The 25,915-nt window shown below is 43.2% G+C and overlaps 1 long non-coding RNA gene across 1 annotated transcript in view; it reads right to left on the reverse strand.

The window, feature by feature from the left end:
* Positions 1–2,649: 2,649 nt before the first annotated feature.
* Positions 2,650–25,915, reverse strand: part of LOC121876045 — a 51,214-nt gene continuing 27,948 nt past the window's right edge. The window contains exon 3 of the long non-coding RNA XR_006090709.1: positions 2,650–2,743. This is a non-coding gene — a long non-coding RNA (uncharacterized LOC121876045). The remainder of the gene's footprint in view (positions 2,744–25,915) is intronic.

The raw sequence follows: 25,915 nt of genomic DNA on the forward strand, positions 1-25,915 counted from the left end.
ACTTTTAACACTCTTTTTCTCTCCCTCCTCCTCTTCCGTTTCCTCCCAATTCCTTTCCTCTTCCTCTCTTCTTCTGCTACTCCTCCTCCTACTTCTGGAACCCCGATTACCAACCTCACCGACATCATCAATGACCTTACTTCCTTCCCTCCCCTCCCTCATTTATCTCACTTCTTTCTCTCCCTCACTTACCTCAATTCCTCCTTCCTCTCCCTCCGTCTCCTCCCACTCTTCTTCCCTTCCTCTCTTCCCCCCTCCCTCTCACCTCCTTCCTACAGATCCCCCTGTGTGTGTGTGTGTGTGTGTGTGTGTGTGTGTGTGTGTGTGTGTGTGTGTGTGTGTGTGTGTGTGTGTGTGTGTGTGTGTGAACCCCCCTCTATGCATAAGGGAGGGAGGATTTTACCGAGAAAGGAGGAGATGAAAGAGAGAGAGAAAGGGGTAGATAGGTTGAGAGAAAAACAGGAAAAGAGAATCGCCTGTGTATGAATATCAGTCCTTCTTTCATCTTCTCTTCCCTCTTTCATTCTCTTTCATTCTGGTTTCATTTTTTTCACCTCCTCCTCCTCCTCCTCTGTCCTTTCCTTTCCTTACTGTTTAGTCTCTCTCTCTCTCTCTCTCCCCACCTGTCTGTCTGTCTCTGTCTGTCTGTCCCCCCTCTAGTCTTTCCTCTTCTTTCATTCTTCTCTTTCATTCTTCTTCTATCTTCATCCTTTTCGTCATATATCATCTTAACCTTTTTCCTCATCCCTCTTATTGTCCTCTTCCTAATTTTCCTCTCGTCCTCTCTCATCTTGTTCCTCCCCCTCTCTCCTATATCCTCCTTCACTCCCTCCTCTTCTTCTCTAATCTTTCTTCCTTCTCCTCATCAGTCTTTTCTCCCAACCGCCTCCTTCCCACCTCTCTCTCATCTCCCACTTTCTCCTCTCTGGTACCTTCTTTTCCTCCTCTTCGTCCTCTTTCTTCCTCTCCTCTTCCTCCTCTTTCTACCTCTTATTTTCCTTCTTGACACTCCTCTTCAGATCCTTGCGTGGCCAGATCCCGAGAGAGAGAGAGAGAGAGAGAGAGAGAGAGAGAGAGAGAGAGAGAGAGAGAGAGAGAGAGAGAGAGAGAGAGAGAGAGAGAGAGAGAGAGTTTCCTTGAGTCAGGTAGATTATTGACCAAACCTCCTTAAGAAACTTCTATTTAAGATGAGATACTCCAAGCCCTGCCACACCTGTCCCTACCACCTGTAGTTATAGTGCCCAGTTCCTCACACACCTGTAGTTATAGCCTTCAATACTATGTGTGTGTGTAAAGGATTGATGCCTCACTATATGTAAACAATAATACAGTGTGTTCTAATTCGGTCCAGGTCGAAGATACACGTGTTTAGAGTACCAGGAAAACGTCAAGTACGACCATTGAGAAGGACCAACCCACTCCTCCTCCAGAAGTACTTTATGGTGATGACTTTGATTATTGATTGTTAGAGACGAGAAGAGGTGACAGAGATAAGGCAGGGAGTAGGAGTTCCCAGAAGAGGTGACAGAGATAAGGCAGGGAGTAGGAGTTCCCAGAGGAGGTGAGACGACAGGTTCATAAGTGGAGTGTCTGAACGAGGGAGGAAATGAGTTCTACCTGAGTATTGGTTTTCAGGTAATGTTTATGGAGGGTTAAACTGTGGAGGATGAGGCCGTCTTGAGCACCTGGGGGAAGTATGGGGAGCACACTAGGTAACATTGATTAGATCACAGGTGTAGCAAGAGTCAGTGGAAGATGATGACCGAGTGTGTGGTAAATAATAGAACTTCAAAACGTGTCTATAGCTTAGGGTGTTGCCAATATTAGCTTATAGATGATTGAAGTGTCTCATATGAAAAGACAAATTGAATGATAAGTTAAGTTTGAGCGTTGAGGAAAGTAATGAAGGTAAGAGTAAGGATCAGCCTACAGGTGTGAAGGTGTGAGTGTAAAACAATTCACCGTAACCTGGGTATAAGAGTGATGACTTGTGAGGGTAGATGGACATAATTCACCGTAACCTGGGTATAAGAGTGATGACTTGTGAGGGTAGATGGTTCAAGTCATTTTACACTACCAATACCCACAAGGAACACATCTCCACAACTGTACCAACATAACAAACTGTCATTAAGAAAATAAGACTCATATTGTCTTTATTAATATAAGGTGATGTTAATGATGGCTGATAACATAATTAGGAGCGTAATATATATAAAATCTTAAGCACCACATATAAGTTAGTATGAGCCAGCAGATGTATAGTGAGGTAGGTGAATCTTACGTGTACACCTTGACTCACACTTATACACCTGTACACCTGGTCACACCTACAAACTTACATAGACCTGCACATCTGAACTCACCTACACACTTACATACACCTGCACACCTGGACTCACCTACAAACTTACATACACCTGCACACCTGGACTCACCTACACACTTACATACACCTGCACACCTGAACTCACCTACAAACTTACATACACCTGCACACCTGGACTCACCTACAAACTTACATACACCTGCACACCTGAACTCACCTACAAACTTACATACACCTGCACACACAGACTCACCTACACACTTATACACCTGCACACCTGAACTCACCTACACACTTACATACACCTGCACACCTGGACTCACCTGTATGGTCTTGACAGAAGCACTTTCCTGCACGACCCGGTGACCACAGGGGAAGGTTTGCATAGTAGCCTTGGCATTGACGCAGATCACACTGGGGAGAGACCAGGTAAGTGCACGCCAACACAAAATTACGAACGCCAACACAAGGTACGAACGCCAGCACAAGGTACGAACGCCAGCACCTGCAAAGTACGAACGCCAACACAGAGTACGAACGCCCAAAACAAGAGTACGAACGCCAACACAGAGTACGAACGCCAACACAAGAGTACGAACGCCAACACAAGAGTACGAACGCCAACACAAGAGTACGAACGCCAAAACAAGAGTACGAACGCCAAACAAAGAGTACGAACGCCTTACAAGAGGACGAATGCCAGTACATGACTACCTAAAGGTCATATAATTCCTGATCAATTCTATTCGTCATAGCAAATTGATCACAAAATGTCGATAATTATCTTTGTTTATTGTGGTTCTATTTTTTTTAAGTTTTGTGTGTGTGTGTGTGTGTGTGTGTGTGTGTGTGTGTGTGTGTGTGTGTGTGTGTGTGTGTGTGTGTGTGTGTGTAAGGGGAGTTTTAAGATTACGTTTTATGCTTCTGTCTGGCAAGAATATAGTTGATGAGAAGTTAAAGTTAAATAAAGGGAAAGTTATTCTCTCTCTCTCTCTCTCTCTCTCTCTCTCTCTCTCTCTCTCTCTCTCTCTCTCTCTCTCTCTCTCTTATTTTGACCCCCCTCTACCCATCCGTACGTCTGTCTGTCTCCCCCAAATCATTTACCAAACTCTATCGTATCTAACCATTTGCCATTGCTATTTCACGTCACTTGGTATACAATGTAATTTACGGAAGACTAATGCGCTTGTGTCATGCCGGGTTCTCTCCCTTATGATGTGGAAGCAAAGGTAAAATTGAAGTTATTGAGAGTTTAAATTTGGTGTCTGTCGTTGGAATTAGAATCGTAAATGAAGGAGTCGATTATAACTTGATTAATTAAGATATAAAGTGGAGGAGAGGAAGGGTATTGATATTTAGTGACCCATAATAACCCATGTAGTAACCCACAGTAACCCGTACTAACACACAGCAACACACGGGGTTTGATTTTTGTGATAGCGAATCTTGAAGTATGAAGGTGGAAGAGAGGAGGAAGGAGGTGGAGGAGGTGGTGGAAGAGAGGAGGAAGGAGGAGGAGGAGGAGGTGGTGGAAGAGAGAAGGAGGAGGAGGAGGAGGTGGTGGAAGAGAGGAGGAAGGAGGAGGGAGGAGGTGGTGGGAAGAGAGGAGGAAGGAGGAGGTGGTGGAAGAGAGGAGGAGGAGGAGGAGGAGGTGGTGGAAGAGAGGAGGAAGAGAGGAGGAGGAGGTGGTGGAAGAGAGGAGGAAGAGAGGAGGAAGAGAGGAGGAGGAGGTGGTGGAAGAAAGGAGGAGGTGGTGGCAGAGAGGAGGAAGGAGGGAGGAGGAGGAGGTGGTGGAAGAGAGGAGGAGGAGGGAGGAGGAGGTGGTGGAGGTGGTGGAGAGAGGAGGAGGAGGAGGAAGAGAGGAGGAAGGAGGAGGAGGAGGTGGTGGAGGTGGTGGAAGGAGGAGGAGGAGGAGGAGGTGGTGGAAGAGAGGAGGAAGGAGGAGGAGAAGGTGGTGGAGGTGGTGGAGGAGGGAGGAGGAGGGAGGAGGGTGGTGGAGAGGAGGAAGGAGGAGGAGGAGGTGGTGGAAGAGAGGGAGGAGGAGGAGGTGGTAGTGGGAGTGAGGGAGAGGAGGGAAGGAGGTAGGAGTGGGTAGAAGAAGGAAGAGGGAGGTGGGGGCAAGGAGAGGAGAGGGAGGGAGGCAGTAGGAGTGGAGGGAGGGATAAGGTAGGGAACAGGGAGGGGGCGGGACCAGGTCTCTACCCCCACTCCCCTCCATCACCTCTTACCCCAATCCCCTGCCTCCCACGCCGTACCCCAGCAGACCCCAGGCCCTCCCCCCTCAACCCCTTCCACCTGACTTTCCCAGCCCAGTTCCGCCACCAGCCCCCCCTCCTCCCCCACGTCCACCTCCCGCCCCCGGTACCCAGGATGTTGGCTCCGTAGCGAGAGAAGATCTTGGCCGTAAGAGTACGCAGTGCTTAAATTAACCACGTAATTATTTCATCACCCTCCCCCCCAAAAGACCCCAGAGACGCACATTGTGACGTAGCTCTCGGCCCACCAATCAATATTACGTTAACTGCGTCACGTTCGCTCTCCACCACTAAGACACGTAGTGACGTCGTTGGCTCCGCCTCCTGATCAATATTTACCCTCGTGACGTCACCAAGGGCTCCACCAATGGAAGAATCGGTGACGTCATAGGCGCCTCACCCCCCCCCCCTCCTCCATAATCAATATGATGACGGTGTTGCTTAAATCACATATTAACCAATGGGAGTAGAGGGTGTATTTGACGTCATTTTACGTCACCGTTGCCTTGATAGCTGACCATGGTAAACGCTTAAACCACGCAATACAGGTCCTCCCCTCACGCACAAAGCTGTGTATCTCGGAGTACTAAAAGCTGCCGTAGTTTATTGTATTTATAATGAGGGAAATCTCTGAGTTATATATCTGGCTCCATTGTGTCTCGTGTGTAATTCTATTAATTCATATATTTGATCCCATTAAGTTCTGTATCAGGCTCCATTAAGTCTGGTGTCTAACTATATTAACTCACGGCTCTAACACCATTAACTCCCGGCTCTAACACCATTAACTCCCGGCTCTTAACACCATTAACTCCCGGCTCTAACACCATTAACTCCCGGCTCTAACACCATTAACTCCCGGCTCTTAACACCATTAACTCCCGGCTCTAACACCATTAACTCCCGGCTCTAACACCATTAACTCCCGGCTCTAACACCATTAACTCCCGGCTCTAACACCATTAACTCCCGGCTCTAACACCATTAACTCCCGGCTCTTAACACCATTAACTCCCGGCTCTAACACCATTAACTCCCGGCTCTAACACCATTAACTCCCGGCTCTAACACCATTAACTAACACCATAAACAACAACTTAGAAATATTTTTGTAAATATTCACGTTGAGAAAAAATAAATAAAAAGAGCCATTTTTTTTAGCTTTTCAGTAATAAATTCACAAGATAAAAGAGATTTACTAATATATTAAAATAAACTGGTGATTTTGTCTTATTTAAACATTGTAAAAATATTGAATGAAAAAATAATTTACTCTAAAATATGTTAAACAAATTAATTTTTTTTCTATAATAACAAAATGTTGAAATGAAACATAATTCCTAAAATACTGGAATAAATTAGTGAGATATTAAAATAAATTGTATAAATAAATTCATTCATTCTACATTTAAGAATAAAATTGTATAAAAATATAAACTTAATTATTGAAATATATGAAATAAATAATCAAGGAACTAGAGAACAAATTTTAATAGAAGAAATTTGTGAAAGGACATCACTATGAATTATTTCTAATTTTAAACGTATTCTTACAGGATTACAAATAAACTTATCTACAAAAAAACCCAGAAACTTATGAATAAACAAAATATCTTAGAGTTAACAGATGAAAGATTTGAAATAAACTAAAAGAATCGATATAAAAAAAAAATTGGTGGCAGTGGTTGTGTGAGATTAGGGTAGTGACTTGAGTGAACCCGAATATCCGGACACAGACCCGAAACCCTATCCGAATCTCCGAGAATTTATCCGGATTTACTTAATGAAACTGTAGATTAGTTAATTTACTGTATATTTAGGTTAGTTACATAAGATTAGGTTAAGTTAGGTTAGGTTAGGTGTGGGTGATGTCCCGGGTTAGGTTAAGTTAGGTTAGGTTAGGTGTGAGTGATGTCCAAGGTTAGGTTAAGTTAAGTTAGGTTAGGTGTGGGTGATGTCCAGGGTTAGGTTAGGTTAAGTTAGATGTGGGTGGTGGCCCGGGTTAGTGAGGACCATCAGGGTGGGTGGGTGGTGGGTGGGTGTACCAGTGCATCTTGGCTCATATCCATTATTGAGCAGCACCGCGACCCACCCACTCAGGGGCCATGGCTCTTCTAGGGCATACTCCACCGATGAGGGCCACGAGGACCACCAAGACCATGAAGACTACCAGGACCATGAGAACCATAAGGACCATGAGGGATGTGAGGACCATGATGCTTACAAGGGCCATAAGGAATATATTGTAAGGACCATGAATGCCCTGAGGATCATAAGGGTCTTCAGGATCTTAAGAATCACAAATACCACGAAGACCACCAGGACCATGGGGACCACCAGGACCATGAGGACCTCTTACCCAGCGGCCCGGCCCCAGCCACCACCTCATCTGCAACACGTCTTAATAATTGAAGTAATGTGGCGGAGCTGCGACAGTGTAGGGCCTGTAGGCTGTTGACCAGGTTCACCCTCATGCGTTGTGGTGATGAGGTGCCCCTTGGAGGGTGAGGTGTTCTCTTGAGGGTGAGGTTATCCTTGGAGGGTGAGGTGTTCTCTTGAGGATGAGGTTATCCTTGGAGAGTGACTTCTCCGTGGAGGGTGGTGTTTCATTTATAACCTCAGAATAATCTCGACTAAACTGTTTGTCGTCATTCAGAGTTGCCAGATCATTAACACGCGTGTGGAGTTGACCATGTTGTGTTGTATGTGTTGACACCTAAATATTATGGGTTGTACAGAACCTGAGTCAGATGTACAGTATACATAAAGTGTACACCAATGCTTATATTTGATGGTTGGTATTTGTTTTTTCCTTTTTTCTTTTATTCTTTTATTTTTGTGCGTGGACCAGATTGTGTTTTGTACCAACGAGCTCGTGGCATTTCCTTTGCTTTGCGTGACTCATGAAAGGTCATACAGAGTCAGTGACCGCTGTGACTCATTCATACCGAATTTCACCAAAATTGAAATGTAAAACAGAAAACATAAGATTTATTTTTAGAGACAGACAGCCTGACAGACGCTGGACACATTTTCCTCATAAAGTCTCATTGCTTCACTCAAAGACTAACATCCTGTAAGTTTTCACAATATAGAATAAGTCATTCGTCCATATTGTTTACAAGATAACCCTGAAGTGAGTCTTGAGACGATATTAACGTTTCTCGGAAGTTGAAATCTGATCTTCCGCGACGGTGACGACCATTGTGGGACCAACACGAAGACGTCACTCTCTGTACCAGCCGAGGACGATCTAAAGTACAGTTGCTTCATTCCTGCGTTTCCCACTTAGCTTTGCCACTCCTCTTTCTCCCTGAGGCCTGAACCCCAAACACTGAACTGTGAAGTCAAAGCAGGAGGGAGAAGGGATGGGTGTGTAAGAGCTGTTTTCTTTATATGGATAGGGAGGTGAAGGGGTGCTGGGGTGAGGAGAAGAAGTGTACAGTATCTGAGTTGGGAAGATTACAACGTAGAACAACGTTTTGACAATAGTGAAATGTAATTTATGGGAATGTAAAATGTAACTGCTGGTGACATTGACCTATGGGTTGTTTTACATTTAACTACACAGGTGTCTATATATTCAGACCAGAATCAAATGTTCGAAAAATTGAGAAATATACTGAAAATAATGCTGTCTTAATTATTTCTACAACTCCCTCACTGTAGATGACACCTTGGAAACTCGGAGATGATGATGATGATGATGGTGAAGGTGTGTGTGTACTTGTGACCTTATTGTATGTAACCATTTTATTTAATATCACTCCCAATAGGTGTTAACTTCCAACAGGTGTTAAAATATCCCCTACAGATGATAAACTACAAAGTAGGTGTTAAAAAATTCCCAGCAGGTGTCAGAAAACTCCCCCAAAGTGTTAAGACTCCTAATATGCAATAGGTTCCCAATAGGTAATAACACCCTCCCAAAAGGTGTTAAAATAGACTCCCACCAGGTGTTTAAAGAGACTCCCACCAGGTGTTTAAAGAGACTCCCACCAGGTGTTTAAAGAGACTCCCACCAGGTGTTTTAGACAGGCACTAAGGGTTGGGTATTCCCTCAGCGACCTTTTACGAGGGAGCACTGCCATTAAAGGTCAACAGGGGACTTAAAACGCTTCAAGATTGTAAGTTGCTGAAGCGAGACATAAATTTTGCAGAACGTGTAATAATAATAATAATGTGCGTGGGTGTGGGTGTGTGTGTGGGTGTGTGTGTATGTGTGCGTGTATGTATGTGTGTGTGAGGGGGGTGTGTGTGTATGTGTGTAGGGGGGGGTGTGTGTGTGTGTGTGGGTTCTCTCAATGTGTGTGTATGTATCTGTGTGTGCGCGTGTATGTGTGTTGCAACAGAAGTATTGACCTAGGAACATAGCTCACTGCACAACTCTTACCAGCCGTTGATAAGGTTTGATCCTTTCGTAATGAGAACTGATAAGAACTTGTGAAAAATAGAGCAAGAATTAGGGAGAATTTAAAATTAATTAGAATTCAAATGATTGGAATTAAATAACTCAGGATGTTTTTGTGTAGAATCATTCATAATTTATTATTACTTAAATTAGATCGAGTAAGAACTGAAATAAAATGACTTAAAATTATTTGGACTATTATAGGTCTTAAATTAATAAAGATGAAGTTATTTAGTTTGAAAATACAAATATCAGGTGGATTATTAAACTTAAATAAACCAGAATTACAAAAAAAAAATTAATTCGATTTACTAGGGTTAAACTCTTATCATTGTTTATTTGTAATGAACTTTAGAAAATCAGAATTTACACCCGGGTTTGTTTACGATGGTGCTGGATGCAACTGAATTTACACGCGGGTTTGTTTACGATGGTGCTGGATGCAACTGAATTTACCCACGGGTTTGTTTACATTGGTACAGGATACAACTGAATTTACACGCGGGTTTGTTTACATTGGTACAGGATACAACTGAATTAACACGCGGGTTTGTTTACATTAGAAACGTGTATCGGCTTACAATGTTGATGAATTGATGGACATGCTGAGTGTTGTGTTCTCGTCTGCTGTAATATTAATAGGTTGACAGTCTTAATAGGTTGACAGTCTTAATAGGTTGACAGTCTTAATAGGTTGACAGTCTTAATAGGTTGACAGTCTTAATAGGCCCATAGTCTTAATGGGTCACAGTCTTATTGGTTAGGTTAGGTAATATTTGGGCCAATTAGGAATAGGACCTATAAGAGAACTAGGACCCATTTCGTTTCGAGTCTGTTAGAAATGTGTGTGTGTGTGTGTGTGTGTGTGTGTGTGTGTGTGTGTGTGTGTGTCTGTCTGTCTGTCTGTCTGTCTGTCTGGTGCAAAGTTATATGAAGAATAAAGCAGTGGAACAATGCAGTTTCAACTCCCACACTTGTAGGGTAACGGGCTGGAAAACTGCCATTAAATTCTATTCCCAGTTTGTCACAACGGGAAGTGAAGGCTGTAAAAGAGAGTAAAGGTCACAGAAAAGGTCAAGGTCATAATAGAAGATAAAGGTCAATGCAGAAGGTCATAATGAAAGGTCAGAGTCATATCAGATGGTCAAAGTCACACTGAAAGGTCATGATGAAAGGTCAGGGTTATATCACATGGTCAAGGTCACAGCAGGTCAGGGTTATATCAGATGGTCAAGGTCACACTGGAAGGTCATGGTAAAAGATCAGGGTCATATAAGACGGTCAAGGTCACAGAAGAAGGTCATGATGAAAGGTCAGGGTCATATCAGATGGTCAAGGTGAAAGGTCAGGGTCTTATCAGATGGTCAAACTCAAACTGGAAGGTCAAGGTGAAAGGTCAGGGTCATATCAGATGGTCAAGATCACAGTAGAAGGTCAAAGATCATATCAGATGATCAAGGTCACAGTAAAAGGTTCAGGGTCAGAGGTCGCGGCCAACAAGAGGGATTACTGAACGCAGGTAGAGAGACTAAGACTCTGGTTATAGGATGTGTGAAGGGGCAGAGGCGTATCAAGGGACCATTTATCTGTCTTGCGTCTTAATAACCACACTGACTATACCTAAACATGTGTACTGTCACCCCACAAGACTTCTCTCGCTTCACCTCCTGAACCACGAACCCCCCCCAGATTCAGACTCGTGAACCTGAAGCATTGGTGGACAGAATAATGCATGAGGGTTTGCTGCTTCGGGTTTACGATTCTGAATCTCGGGGTTCGTGGAGTAGCAGGAGAGACTATAGGATTTTTGTGGGTAACTGTACATAGGCTTGATTCTCATAGCAAATACATCAGGGGGGTTTTCTTGTTCCCCTTCGCGTCCGTCCGTCCGTCCGTCCGTCTGTGCATTAGGGTATCTTAACATGATGATAAGTTGAACAAATATTAATGGATTTTAATGAAATTTGGTTTGTGAATATAACACAACCATGTCTTGGATCTGTTAGTTAATGGGTGTTTGTTCTCCATTATTAAGAGAGTTATGCCTCGTTTGGTCTCTATGGCAACACGGACACATGAACCAAAATACAACAGTGATAACAAAACAACAACATTGACAACAAGATATGGTGATTATGACGACAACAACCACAATAACATGAATAAAAGACAAAAACAGTATAAACACCAATGATAATTAAACAAGTACAACACACAAAAACAATAACCACAATAATAAATTAATAATTACAGAAACACACTAACAACCACAACAAACACACAAACAAACAAACAAACACAACAACCACATAAAGAACCACAATAACCAAACAAACAACCACAGCAACCACACTAACAACCAAATAAACTAACACAACAACCACACAAACAACCACAATAACTACAACAAACACACCAGCAACCACACTAACAACCACAAGACACTGTTACTTCCGGGGCAAGATGGCAGCACCGGATTGGCTGGTCTAGGTAAATGGGTCGTTAAGCTTAGAATGGAACACACACACACACACACACACCGCCTCCCAATACCGCCTCCCCACACACACACACACACACACCCCACACACACACACACACCGCCTCCCCACACACACACACACACACACACACACACACACCCTCCCCACACACACACCCCACACACACACACACCCTCCCACACACACACCGCCTCCCCACACACACACACACCGCCTCCCACACACACACCGCCTCCCACACACACACACACACACACCGCCTCCCACACACTCAAAGTTCGTACCGCCAATTTTTCTCTGCATCTCGGGGACTGAGACACTGGAATCTAATTGACGGTGGAGTCTCAGCGTAATATGGGATTTATTTTAGCTGAGTATGAATCACAAGCTTTGCAGTGAGGATTCCATGGCGTGAGCTGGCTGAGATTGGTGGGGGAAGTCTCGGTGTGTTGGTGATATATGTCCATAGAGCTGCTGATCTCACAGGTAAACAAGGTGGGATGCTTTTTTTGCCTGTTTCGCTCCCTGGTTAATGAACTCACAGGAGTGCACACCTGGCCACCTGGGAGTCACACCTGACCCACCTGGGGAGTCACACCAGCCACCTGGGGAGAGTCACACCTGGGGGAGTCACACCTGCCACCGGGGGAGTCACGTTTGAATTTGTGTGTGTGTGTGTGTGTCCACCTCAGTCTACAACTGGGGGTGTTTACTCGGCGGTCGTGACGTCAACTCTAGAAGTTAAATGATCAAACACAGTAGAGGAGGCGCTCTCCTCCCTCCTACCTCCTTCTCCCACGACACACACACACACACACACCTCACGGCCACTCACACGTAGGCAATCTCACACACACACACACACACACACACACACACACACACACACACACACACACACACACACACACACACACACACACACACACACACACACACACACACACATTAACCCCCCCTCAGTGTTCTAGGTAATACACTAAGCAAGACAGTGTTTATCTGAGTCAGCTGTTGTCCCTGGTGGGTGTGTCTCCTGATAACATCTGGATGAATGCGTGTAACCCTCTATCTGTCTACCTGGCTTGCCTACCTAACTTGTCTACCTGGCTTGCCCACCTAACTTGTCTACCTGGCTTGCCCACCTAACTTGTCTACCTGGCTTGCCCACCTAACTTGTCTACCTGGCTTGCCCACCTAACTTGTCTACCTGGCTTCTTGCCCACCTAACTTGTCTACCTGGCTTGCCCACCTAACTTGTCTACCTGGCTTGCCCACCTAACTTGTCTACCTGGCTTGCCCACTTCACCTATCTATGCCCCTGGCCTACCTATCTGACCTACCACTGGCCTATGGTTATAATCACTAGGAGGTCCCACGGTTAAAATCATTGAGAGATCCAACGGTTAACCCATCAAAGGGATACTAAGGGTTAAAAATAATTAGGGTTATGTCTAAAGGGGTAGAGCCACTAAGGGCCATCGTACGGTGTGGGGCCACAAACGGGTTGATCTATATTTAGGGGGGAAACTCCGGCTAGCATTGATTCCTCATTCATCTTGTTTAACGTCAGGGCCCACATGGTTCGGTCGGCCCTGCACACCCCACCTCCCTGAGAGAGAGAGAGAGAGAGAGAGAGAGAGAGAGAGAGAGAGAGAGAGAGAGACCCCCTACACTCATTAGGTAGATCACAGGGAGATATAGGGAAGGCACAGGTACTCTCATCAGTAATTACTCCCATTAGTCTCTTAATTATAGGTCTCTTAAGGTAATTATGCAATCGTATAGGATTTCAGTTTACCGTGTGTTATTGGATTCAGAGATTAGGTGAATCAACCAATCGTTTTCTTCACTCCAGGTTGTAATATTTTGACCAATCAGCATCAAGAATATAACGAAATGATGTGGTCCTGAACCCAATTCATCCAATTCCTTTATTTTCCAATTTTGTTCCCAAATTTTCCAATTTTTTTCATAATTGTTACTGATTTTTCATAATTTTTTCACAATTTCAAGACAGAATCCTTTCATTTAGCCTTAAAACAAAAGGCTGGGAGTATAATTATTACTAGATAAAAATGATCGTAATTTTAAGATACGTAATCCAAAAGTGTAATTTATTTATAACTAATATTCGACTAATTATACCTGTATCTACCTGTACTGTACCTGTATCTGTACCTCTATCTACCTGTACTGTACCTCTATCTACCTGTACTGTACCTGTATCTACCTGTATCTGTACCTCTATCTACCTGTACTATACCTGTATCTACCTGTACTGTACCTGTATCTACCTGTACTGTACCTGTATCTACCTGTACTATACCTGTATCTACCTGTACTGTACCTGTATCTACCTGTACTGTACCTGTATCTAAACCCATGATTACATTCCTAGATAAGTATTTTTCTATACCTGGAAATAGACTCAGGGTTCCTTTGTGTGTCGTCTTGTCTGGCTCCTCTGTACGGCATCCACCCAATACCAGATAAGGGAACTCGATTTGCCATTCAAGAGAGAGATAATGACCCTGATTCCCCTGAGTTTCCCCTCTTTCCCCTGACTTTCCCTCTGTTCCCCTGACTTTCACCTGTTTCCCCTGATTTTCCCTCTGTTTCCCCTGACTATCCTCTGTTTTTCCTGACTTTCCCTCTGTTTCCCTGACTTTCCCCTGTTTCCTAGATGAATGACCCTGATTCCCCTGAGTTTCCCCTCTTTCCCCTGACTTTCCCTCTGTTCCCCTGACTTTCACCTGTTTCCCCTGATTTTCCCTCTGTTTCCCCTGACTATCCTCTGTTTCCCCTTACTCCCCCCTGTTTCACCTGGTTTCTCCTGTTTCCACCTGACTTTCCCCTGACTTTCTACGTTCAGGGATCCCTTGAAAATAGAATTAGGTCGGGAACTTTATATGATATTGAGAAACCATATTGATCTTGATGCTGTATTTGTCAACCCTGATGTTTGTGTTGATCCTGATGTTGTTTATGTTGACCCTGATGTTGTTTATGTTGATCTTCATGTTGTTTATGTTGACCCTGATGCTGTAGGTCTCAGACCTTCCAGAAACTTCCCTGAGTCAAAAACTCAAGACTTGCTCCCTGGTATATGGGGGTCTGTGGCCCTTAATGCTACCTGGTCCTCGTGCAGTAGGTCTTGGGCTCCTAAGGGACTTGTTAGGCTCCTTAGGGATTTGCTGGGTTCCTAGGGGTAGTAGGTAGTAGGTAGTAGGCAGCTACCAAACAGGGAGGTACTACCGCCTGGGAAGATATTGGAAGCATAATGTGTTGTCTAATGGTAGACCCTGCTGCCATATGGCATCGCGAAAATTGTGACCAAGTCCCAGGTTGCTGATCTTACTTTCTGCTTCATTTACACACAATTGCAGGGTCTCAATTGTTTCTCTTACTATTGACAACACAACATACTGTACATATATTGTTTCTAACTCTTGTTCTGTATTATTTTTCCATTTCTGTATTTATTTATGATACAAATTATTTTTTTTGCCCCCCCCCCCCAAAGGCACCGATAAAGGTCGGTGACCTGTGCCCGGGGACTTATTGGTCTCTTAGGGTCTTATTGGGCTCATAAGGGACTTTAGAGAGGGACTTCTCCATTTAGGAAACTTATTAAGAGTGACTAAAAAGTTATTGGTGTATGGAAAATCAGCAACAGAGGTTCCTTATAGAGAAGTCCGCTATTGAGAGGGCATACTGTATCCACTATTTTATTATGGAATCCGCTATTGAGAGGGTTTACTGTATCCACTATTTTATTAAGAAGTCCGCTATTGAGAGGGTTTACTGTATCCACTATTTTATTAAGAAGTCCGCTATTGAGGGGATTTACTGTATCTACTATTTTATTGAGTAGTCCGCTATTGAGAGGGTTTACTGTACTTTAATCAACACATCCATATCAGAGAGAAAAGGAAGATAATGGTGAAGGGAAGAATATAGCCTATGTTCAAGTGACCATTTTTTCTTCTTTCTTCTTTCTTCTTTCTTTCTTCTTTCTTCTTCTTCTTCTTCTTCTTCTTTCTTCTTATTCTTCTTCTTCTTCTCGTTATTATTATTATTGTTGTTGTTATTCTTCTTCTTCATATCCCTACTCACTCTTCTTTCTCCTCTTCCTTCTTCTTCTCCTATTCCTTCTCCCTTCATCTTCTCCTCCCTACTATCCCTATCCTTACTCCTTTCTCACTCCCCCTATTCCTGCTTCTCCTCCTTCTTCCTCCTATTCCCTACCATCGCCTCCCTTCACCCTACTCATCCCCTTTCCCTCTTTTCTTCTCCTTCTCTTCGTCCTTGTTTTTCTTCTTCCTTCTCTTCTCCTCCTTCCCTCCTTCCTCCTCTTTCCTTCTGCTCCTCTTAACTGGCTTTTGTTTTTCTCATTCTATGTCGCTGTCTGCATCTGTGTGTGTGTGTGTGTGTGTGTGTGTGTGTGTGTTTGTGTGTGTGTGTGTGTCTGTGTGTGTGTGTGTGTGTGTGTGTGTGTGTGTGTGTGTGTGTGTGTGTGTGTGTGTGTGTGTGTGTGTGTGTGTCCAATAACTCGCCCTAGTATTTAATTTCTCACCCTAAGTCACCCTAATCTTGAATAACTCACCCTAGTTCACCCTAATATCTCAACCCTAAGCCACCCTAAAAACTCCCACTATATCACCCTAATAACTCACCCTAGTTCACCCTAATAACTCAACCTAGTTCACCCTAATAACTCAACCCTATGTCACCCTAATAATATTCCGTGGTGTCTCGCTGATAACACCTTTATCTCTGTAATAAATCGCTATCTTCTTATCATCTGTTATCTACTTGTTAATCTTCCCATATCTGATGTTATTATTATGCGTTATCTTTCCTCTGCTGGTTATCTTGTTGTTATTTTCTTCATTTTAGTCTACCATTCTCTTGTTCTCTTTATTTTCTCCTGTTATTCCTGCTTGTATGTTGTTATTCATTTGTTTCTTGTTTCTCTTCTTAATCTTCTTCCTTCGTTCTACCTTTCCTCCTTTGCCCTTCTTCTTCTTCTTCTTCTTTCTTGTTATCACCATTATTAGTTTCATACTCCTTATATGCATGTGTGTGTGTGTGTGTGTGTGTGTGTGTGTGTGTGTGTGTGTGTGTGTGTGTGTGTGTGTGTGTGTGTGTGTGTGTGTGTGTGTGTGTGTGTGTGTGTTATATAAACTTTAACTTTTATACATAGGATTTTTATAGGAAATTTAGTTAATGCTTTCCATTGTTCAGTTACCAAACTCTTTACACCCGACCTGTCTTTAAAAAGCGAACTATCTCAAATAATTTTATATCACTATTCACTCACACAATGATCTCCCTAATGTGACGTACTATACTTACACAGCTGAGACGGGCAGACAAGACTGATCCAAGGAAACCAAATTGAAAAAGTCCCGTGACCTTTCCACTCTGAGGCGCCATAGATTAAAGACGCCGCTACTGTGTGTGTGTGTGTCGTGGAAAATAGGTCAGGTCCCAGATGTCAGTCTCCCTCCCTCGTCTCTCTCTCTCTCTCTCTCCCTCCTTCCCTCCCTCCCTTCTCTTCTCTCTCCCTCCCTCCCTCTCAGATTTGTGACCTGGTTTTAATAAATTGAGTGTTAGGTTCTCGAGAGCGTGAATAAAGACTGAATATAAAATGAGAGGATGACAGTAGTAGTGATAATAATAGTAATTATAATATTTTCTAATTATAATAATAATAATAATAATAATCGCAGGAGATGGCTTTAATAATCATAATTATAATAACAGCAGTAATTATCTTAATATATAATATTGATTACAACAGTAATGATAATAAAAATATAACTATAATAACTCTGTTAATTTGTTTTTCAAAATACCCAAGAAGTGTAAGATTGACTACTGAGATTTTCCATACCCTTATAACATTGGCGGGAATTTTTGTTTACATGTTAGGCTAGACTGTGATCTATTTTGGCGAGAAAATTCACCAAAGATGTAGCACTCGGTTTGTTTCACATTCCTTTATATTTTTGCCTCGTAAACTATCAGAGAACGAGAGATATGTGTTTGTATTCGGCAACAGCTGAGTGAGCAATAGATGGTGATTAATACCTCTGTTTATACAGTAGAAACTCCCGTACAGCAGCTCTGGAAACTCGATCTTACAGCTCGAGAAACCAGAGGCGATAAAACTTTGTCTCAAGCTTTTAAAAGTTCCGTCTCACTTTCCCTCACTCTTTTTCTCTCTTTCTCTCCTCCCCCATCCCTTTGTTCCTCCACTCACACACGATCGTTGTCTCCTTTCTTCCACCCGTGTTTATTACACCTCATGGTAAACACCGCTTCTCAGTGGGGGATCCTTACAATGGAGCGTCATCTCGTCCCCCACCCCGCTGCTGCACGCCTTAATACAAGTAAATGTTCTGAATTTGCTCTTTCATGTTGGCAGGGCAGTGGCGGGTGTCGGTGTGTGTGTGTGTGTGTGCTGGCCTTTGTCCGCTCCTCTGTGTGTGTGTGTGTGTGTGTGTGTGTGTGTGTGAAACGTGGAATAGGCAGAAGAGGTGACCAACGCGGGAACCCAACGACTACACTAGCGGATGAAGGCAATACAAAATGGACAGTCTACTAAGGCGAAACCCAACAAAATGGGTTATCGGCAGTCCATTGCAACTCTGCCTCTCCCCAGTCATTGCAACACTTGCTCCACTGGATCAGGAAAAGGGAGAGTCAAGATGTGTGGTTGCAGCCTGCGCTCCTGCGTCACCACATAAATCAACTCACGCTCAGCCATCATCCAGTTCATCATACCTCTCCTCATCATCAAAACCCCTATACCCCCAAAAGTCCTATGGCGACGGACGAGTGGCGACGGGGACAGACAGAGATGACTGCCGGAAGTCTCTAGTCACAACTGTGACTCGAAAAATAACAAAGCCTCGGGACCTGATGGAATCCCAGCCGAGGACCTCTACTTACCATCCGTCTCTACTCTTTCCTGGAGAATATATGGGGAAAGGAGGAAATCCCCCAAGCTCTTAAAGACGCTTCCATTGTCAATATTTATAAGAACAAGGGAGACCGGTCAGACTGTGGCAACTACCGTGGGATCTCGCTGCTCTCCGTAGCTGGCAAGATTATCGCCCGAGTCCTCCTAAACAGACTCCTTCCTGAGGCGGAAAACTTCCTCCCAGAATCTCAATGTGGTTTTAGATCATCACGTGGCACCACTGATAAGATATTTGCTGCCCGCCAGATACAGGAAAAGTGCAGAGAACAGCATCGTGACCTGTACATGGCTTTCATCGACCCAAGGCCTTCGACTCAGTCAACAGGGAAACCCTTTGGTGGATCCTCAGCCGTTTTGGCTGCCCACCAAAATTCATCGCCATTGTGAGGCAACTCCACGATGGCATGAACGGCAGTGTCCTGCATAACGGTATCCCGTCTGAGTTCTTCCCCATCCAAACGGGGGTTAAACAAGGATGTGTACTGGCACCAACTCTCTCTTCCATTTTCTTGGCTGCCTTCCTTACTCGTGCCAGTGCCAATTTAGCCGGCGGGGTGGACATCGAGTACCGGGTGAAGGGGGTCTTCTCAACATAAGACGGCTCCAGGCAAGAACAAAGGTGTCGGCAGCTTCCATTACTGAACTTCAGTATGCGGACGACCTCACCCTTGTTGCTCACACTGAACACGACCTACAGGAGATCCTAAACACCTTCGCAGATGCGAATGCGCACTTCGGCCTTAAGGTGAATCTATGTAAGACTCAGATTATCTTTCAACCTACCCCTGGTTCAGACACACCTCCACCATCCACCCAGCTTAACGGTACTACCCTCTCTAATGTTACCCACTTTCGGTATCTCTGCTCCCACCTGCCCACCACCGCAGACATCGATGAAGAGATTCAGCATCGGATCAGATGTGCATCTCAAGTCTTTTGCGGACTCCGAAACCGTGTCTTCAGCTGTACGGAGCTGAAATTATCTATAAAGCTGCACGTATATCGAGCAGTGGTCCTCCCCACCCTGCTATATGGCAGCGAGACATCGTATATAGGAGGCACCTCAAGGCACTTGAAAACTTTTACCAACGTACAGTAGTCTACGTTCCATCCTCCGAGTTTGCTGGGAAGACAAGAGAACAAATGCCAGTATTCTTGCCGACACCAACAGTAGGAGCATAGAGACTACCATTATCTACGAACAATTACGCTGGACTGGCCATGTTACCCGCATGGACGACAGTAGACTGCCAAAACAGCTACTTTACAGTCGCCTAACGAATAGTAAACGTAACGCCGGTGGGCAATTGAAAAGGTATAAGGATAGACTTAAGAAAAAGTGCCAAATCGACCCCTACACCTGGGAGTCGATTACTCCACATCGTAACACTTGGAGGAGCACCACCACACGAGAAGGTGTCAATACCTTCGAGTTAGCCCGACTGCAGACCAAGGCAGACAAGCGCCAACGCCGTAAAGACGCTGCCACCGCCCCTCCAGCCCTAGATGGAGCTCTCAACATGTGCAACGAATGTGGACGACCCTGCAGGTCCCGTATCGGCCTCTTTAGTCACCTCAAATCTCACAAACCTACAGTAGGTGACATCCCTAATAACTCATATCATGGTATCATACAGTAGCTGAATGATCGTCATACTTGATTCCGAGTGACAGCAAAGTGATAGTAGTAGTGAATAGATTGTGAAGGAGATAACTAACTGACAGCTGCAGGAGGTACACAGCAGCAGGTGCACTCAGTGTTATAATGCCTGTACAGTGTTACGGGTGGGTGTGTAGTGTTACGGGTGGGTGTACAGTGTTACGGGTGGGTGTACAGAGTTACGGGTGGGTGTACAGTATAAAGTTATTGGAGGATCAACCCGGGACACGGCTAGATCATCCAGAGGCCTGTAAACGCTGTTACTTGCTCCACACACACACACACACACACACACACTTACAGTCGTCTCGCCGTCACCCTTTTTCCCTCGCCTTGTTGGTTCACCGCATCAGTAACCTCGGGTCTGGGTTCTCAAGGATCATATTTATTAATTTTAGATCACCTGAAGATTAATCTCTCCTCCAGCTAATTTCCACTCTGACGCTAAGCCTAACTTAACCTAACCTAAAGGTACGTAATCAAACCTAATTTAACATAACCTATATTAACTTGAACTGACTTAAAATCTAATCTAACGCTAACCTAACCTAACCTAACCAAACCTAACCTAACCTAACCTAACCTAACCTAACCTAACCTAACCTAACCTAACCTAAATCTTCACACGATCCCTCAATTCATCGTTCTTATATCTCCATTTACGAGGAAAATCCAACTTACCAAATTGGTGTGAATTCGGCCTCTTGGTCAATGGAGGAACGGTGAAGAAGTCAGGGGTCAAAGTTTTTATTTTTCTCTTCTCTGGTGATCAAAGACTTTGGTCGTAATCTATGTTTTGACTTTTTCGGTTTTTGGATGAGTCAGCGTCTGTCTGTGCCACTGAGGTAGAACTTAATGGAATGGTCTCGTCTTCACATGAGCTCGGAGGAGAGAGAGAGAGAGAGGGGAGGGGTGGGGGGTGGGACAGATAGACAGAGGAGGAGAGAAAAGGAATCATAAATGCAAAGAGAGAGAGAGAGAGGAAGCCGTGGTCAGTGCCAGTGAACGGACGGAAGCATCATGGCGGCCGGAGGTTTATCAGATAAGTTTCACCAAGATACACACTGAAGAAATATATCCACTCTTGGCACATTACTCCAAGAGACAAACAATTTTTTCTTTATTTTTTTATATTTTTTTATTGGATTATTTCTAATATTTATAATTTTTTGCATTATTATATTGAAGTTTATTTAATTATTTATACTTTGACTCGCTTTTATGATAGTGTGTATTTGTCAACAAGAAAAAACCCCGAACAAATACACTCAACTACAAGCTTATTGCACAAAGCTTCGAGAGGAAAACATTATATTTTTTTCCCTTTTTCAATTCAAACTTTCATCACGATTCTGAACAGTTATTCTGAAGTTTATTTACTGGTCATATCTGGGTCTGGGTTATACTCCTTATACAAACATTCATTTATAAGTCTGCCCAGCACTGCCTCCCTCACTCACTCACTCCTTCTATCAGGGTTTGAAACTCTGCTTTCCTCCCTCTCAGAGTGAGTAAAATTGCCCTCAAGCTCGTGATTCCAATTCCAGCTGTGTTTGCAGGGCTAGTTAACTTAAAAAGCCTTACAAACTTTGCTGAAAAAAAATAAAATAAAAATGATTATACGAGTTTCCTCTCTTGTTGGTGTGTTCCTCTTTCTTTGGTCGGCGAAGAAAACGGGAAAGCAGCCTTAAAGTAATGGCGACTTAAATTTTTCTTCTCGATTTCGTGATTTATTAAGAATTATATTGATTTTCTTTATCTAGTTTTGTATATTTACTAATTTTTACATGTTTAAGTGAACTCTAGGTGAAAATTAAAGAAAAGTTGGTCAGGGTTGGCATTCATAGAGCCATACGACGTAGAGATCCTGGTAACCTGCTACAATACCACTGCTTCTGAGTGTTTCAAGTTACTGAACCAATATAACAAAAAAATTACATAATATTCTTGTTTTTATTTTGTGTTGTAAAAAAAATCCGTGTTTAAAATTTGATGTTTATTTTTATTTTTTTTATTTTAGTTGAAAAGTTGTAGTAAATATTGTATTGTGCAGAGAATAATTGTTATTTGGTATAGTTATTAACCAGACTGGACTCGAGGTTGGTGTTATCTCACGCTAAGTGGTGAACTTTTTTTGGTTAAAGATGTGACCTTGATCATTGACCTTATCCATTGACCTTGACTTATTCATTCTACCGTGATCTTGAATTTGTCCATTGACCGTGACTTTTTTTTCCTACTGACCGTCAAAATATGGCAGCTTCAGGGACTGTCGTGGTGACTCTACACATACACACACACACACACACACACACACACACACACACACTTTGAAAAAATTATCCTAAAAAATATAAATAATTTAGTTCTTATCGCCGTAAAAAGTTTTACCTTAAAAATAGAACAGAGGAAATCTCTTTGGGTGCGTTATTATATATTTTCACTTCATTACGTCAAAAATATATTAAAACTGATATTTCCTCGCAGTAAACAGTACCGGTAGAAAGAAAACAATATCCTTTGCTATTTTTTTTTTCAGTAAACATCAATGAGATTAAACAATAGTCTTACGCCATTCCAAACAAAAGAAAGGTTAATATTAATGGTATTGTCTACAGTAAATAGCGATGTCAGTAAGCAAACAATAATCAGGGGCGGCGGCGAGAGGTCAGAAATGGCGGCCGGTTTGTTTACTTTTGGTATTGGCGCTGTAAACCCGCTCCTGGCACCCGTGTTGACCTGAGGTGTTTGTGTAAAAAAAAATAAAAAAATCCAACTTTTGAGCGAAAATAAGCAAGAATATTTATAGTGAAAATGAAAAGTGAGGAAATGTAGAGAAAAGTGAAAGATAGTGAGGTAGTGGTGGTGATGGTGGTGAGATGATGGTGAGGTAGTGGTGGTGATGGTGGTGAGATGATGGTGAGGAGGAGGTAGTGGTGGTGAGGTGATGGTGGTAGTGGTGAGAGTAATATGGTTAAAAAGATAGAAGTGAGATAGTGAGAGTGGAATGAAAGGCAGAAGTTAATGGTGAAAACATAATGAAAATGGAGTAAGGGAGGGAGGGAGGGAGGGAGGAGGGAGGGGAGGAGGGGAGTTAGTGAGGCAGGGGAGTAAAGGAGAGAGAGAGGGAGGAGTTACTGAGGCAGGGGGGGGAGGGAGGAGGGGAGTCAGAGGCAGGGAGGGAGGGGGGGAGTCAGGGAGAGAAGGAAGGGAGGGCCCGGTAGAGGCACCCGACCAGATCATCCTCAAGTAAGCCTACCAAAAGTCAAAGGTTACCACCCTCCTGCTCCTCCTCCTTCCAGGTCTGAGACGTCTCCCTCCCTCAATCGATGAACAGCCCGTCAGCCTCAAGGGTCTAAAGTTGTCTGTGATATTAAAAGAAATGTGATAACTGCTAATGAGAACAACCTTCGTATTGACTTTGTGTGGATTCCGTCCCATGTTGGAATTAGGTATCATGACCGTGCTGATAGACTGGCCAATGAGGCATGTAAGAAAGAAAATGTTGACCGTGACCTTGGCCTGTCCAATGCTGTACATGAAAGCATTCAAGTCAAAATCATGAACTCTGATCTAGAAGAACTGAGAAATGCAGAGAGACCTGGCAGTTGTAGCATTAGTAAATATGACAAATTTTGTGACAAGAGGTACCGGTATGGCCAGCATAAGGACAGAACCAGACAATGTGATGTAGTCGTGGCCAGAATTAGGCTAGGATACAGACACATCTGGCAAGTTAGTAACGCTGTACCCATACCGGAATACTCAGCATGTAAACTTTGTGATAAACATTTATTTTAAAGGTTTAAATCTTGTGTATGAACTAGTGTCCTGCGTTGGAGTGAACAGCGATAGCATCCTGTCAAGACCTGACTGAGCTACGGAGAATAGGCAAATTGTACTGCAAGTTTTGTCAATAAAGTTGTTATACAAACTAAAACCCTCCAGGTCTCAGATGTCTTCCTCCTACTCCTCCCTTCCAGGCCCGAGATGTCTCCCTCCTCCCCTCTTCCTCCTCCTCTTCATCTCCCCTCTTCCTCCTCCTCTTCATCTTCCCTCCTCCTCTTCATCTCCCCTCTTCCTCCTCCTTTTCATCTCCCCTCCCCCTCTCCCTCTTCATATCCTCCTCTTCATATCCCCCTCCTCCTCCATCCATCCTCCTCCTCCACTCCTCCTTCCCTCCTCCTCCTCCTCCTCCTCCTCCTCCTCCCCCCTCCTCCCCCTTCCTTGCTCAAACGTCTCCTAACTAGAAATGCCAAAGTTTGACTGAAAATCTAAAAGTTTCACAAGAAATTTTTGAGAATTCTTGAGAGCTGAAAGAGTCAACGATAACAAGAATAGACTCATCTGAGCTACAAGAGACGATGGCGCTCAAAATGGCGTCTTAAATACAAAAAGACTCTACCGTGAACAGCTATGAGAAACAAATGACTTAGGTGTTTTAGGGAGACAGACTGTTGTATTGATGCACGGAAATAATGTACACTGTCTCTTGTATAGTGTTAAGTCAACCTATGTCATTAATATTGGAGTCGTAGTGTAATTCTGGTGCCATATTGGATGTTGATGTTGTAGGTAATGGTAGAGTAATATAAGGTAGTGGTAGTGTAGTTACAGGTAGTGGTAGTGTAGTTACAGGTAGTGGTAGTGTAATATTATGTAGTGGTAGGATATTATGTAATAATATGTATCATTTGACATACATAAAAACAATGCTGTGTGACGTCAATAGACTTTAGAACAATAATACGGAAGACTATAATTAGTGTATCGTAAACCAGATCACACACACACACACACACACATTACCCAAGCTAACCATCCACTAATGCTAATGAGAAAGCATTTTATAACCGGGTAAACAAACTCCTTTAAAAAAAAAAAAGGAAAAACAATTTAATTTGTATTTCAATGTACGTGGCGCAACTTATAAATGAACTAGATGAGTCATTTACACGTGTAGCCCCCTGGCAGGTAGAGGTGTATAGAGGGAGTGGTTTATATGCATCGCCCGTGGTTTAGTGTTTACAGAATGATTTAAATGCATCCCCCGTGGTTTAGTTTCATCAGCCTCGACACAAAGTTACGGATATACTGAGGGGTGTTGATGCGTCTCTCCGTGTTGTGTTTTAGTTGATTTTGTTTACTCGTGAGAAGGATTTTTTTTTCCTTCTCAGTTGTGTTTTAAATATGGTCATTATTTCTCTATATTTTTCTATTAAAGTTAGTAATATTTTTTTTTTAGGATATTATTTAAAACTATGGTCAGGTTGTTGATAAAAACAGGCAGAACTTGAGGGAATATTTTGATGGTATAGTTAACACCTACATCACACACCTAAAGAAACACTGTGATCTTGGTTACTATGTTACTGTGGCTGTTACACTGTGTTACGTCAAGCCCAAACATCTCGTGTTATATAATTATTACGAGTGTTACGAGTTATGAGATATTGTATCAAGTTTATGTACACGTGATTGAACGAATTTCAGTTCAGAATGTTACGTCAGGGTCAAAGATGTGACAACACCTCGGCGTAACGTAGGTTGTGTGTCACAGGATATTGTAAAAAGTTGTATTCCATCATGTTAAACCTGGAGGAAATTAGGTGAGGTTAGGTTAAGATAGGCAAAGCATAAATAAGGTTAGGTTAGGTTAGGTTCGGTTAGGTTAAGGTAAGTTAGCTTCAGTTATGGTAGATTAAATCCTATTTATTTAAGGTTAAGGTGGGTGATAATCAGGTGAAATAAGGTGAGGTGTCTAA

This window comes from Homarus americanus, unplaced genomic scaffold (genome assembly GCF_018991925.1).
Source record: "Homarus americanus isolate GMGI-L3 unplaced genomic scaffold, GMGI_Hamer_2.0 scaffold29407, whole genome shotgun sequence".
NCBI classification, from domain to species: domain Eukaryota; kingdom Metazoa; phylum Arthropoda; class Malacostraca; order Decapoda; family Nephropidae; genus Homarus; species Homarus americanus.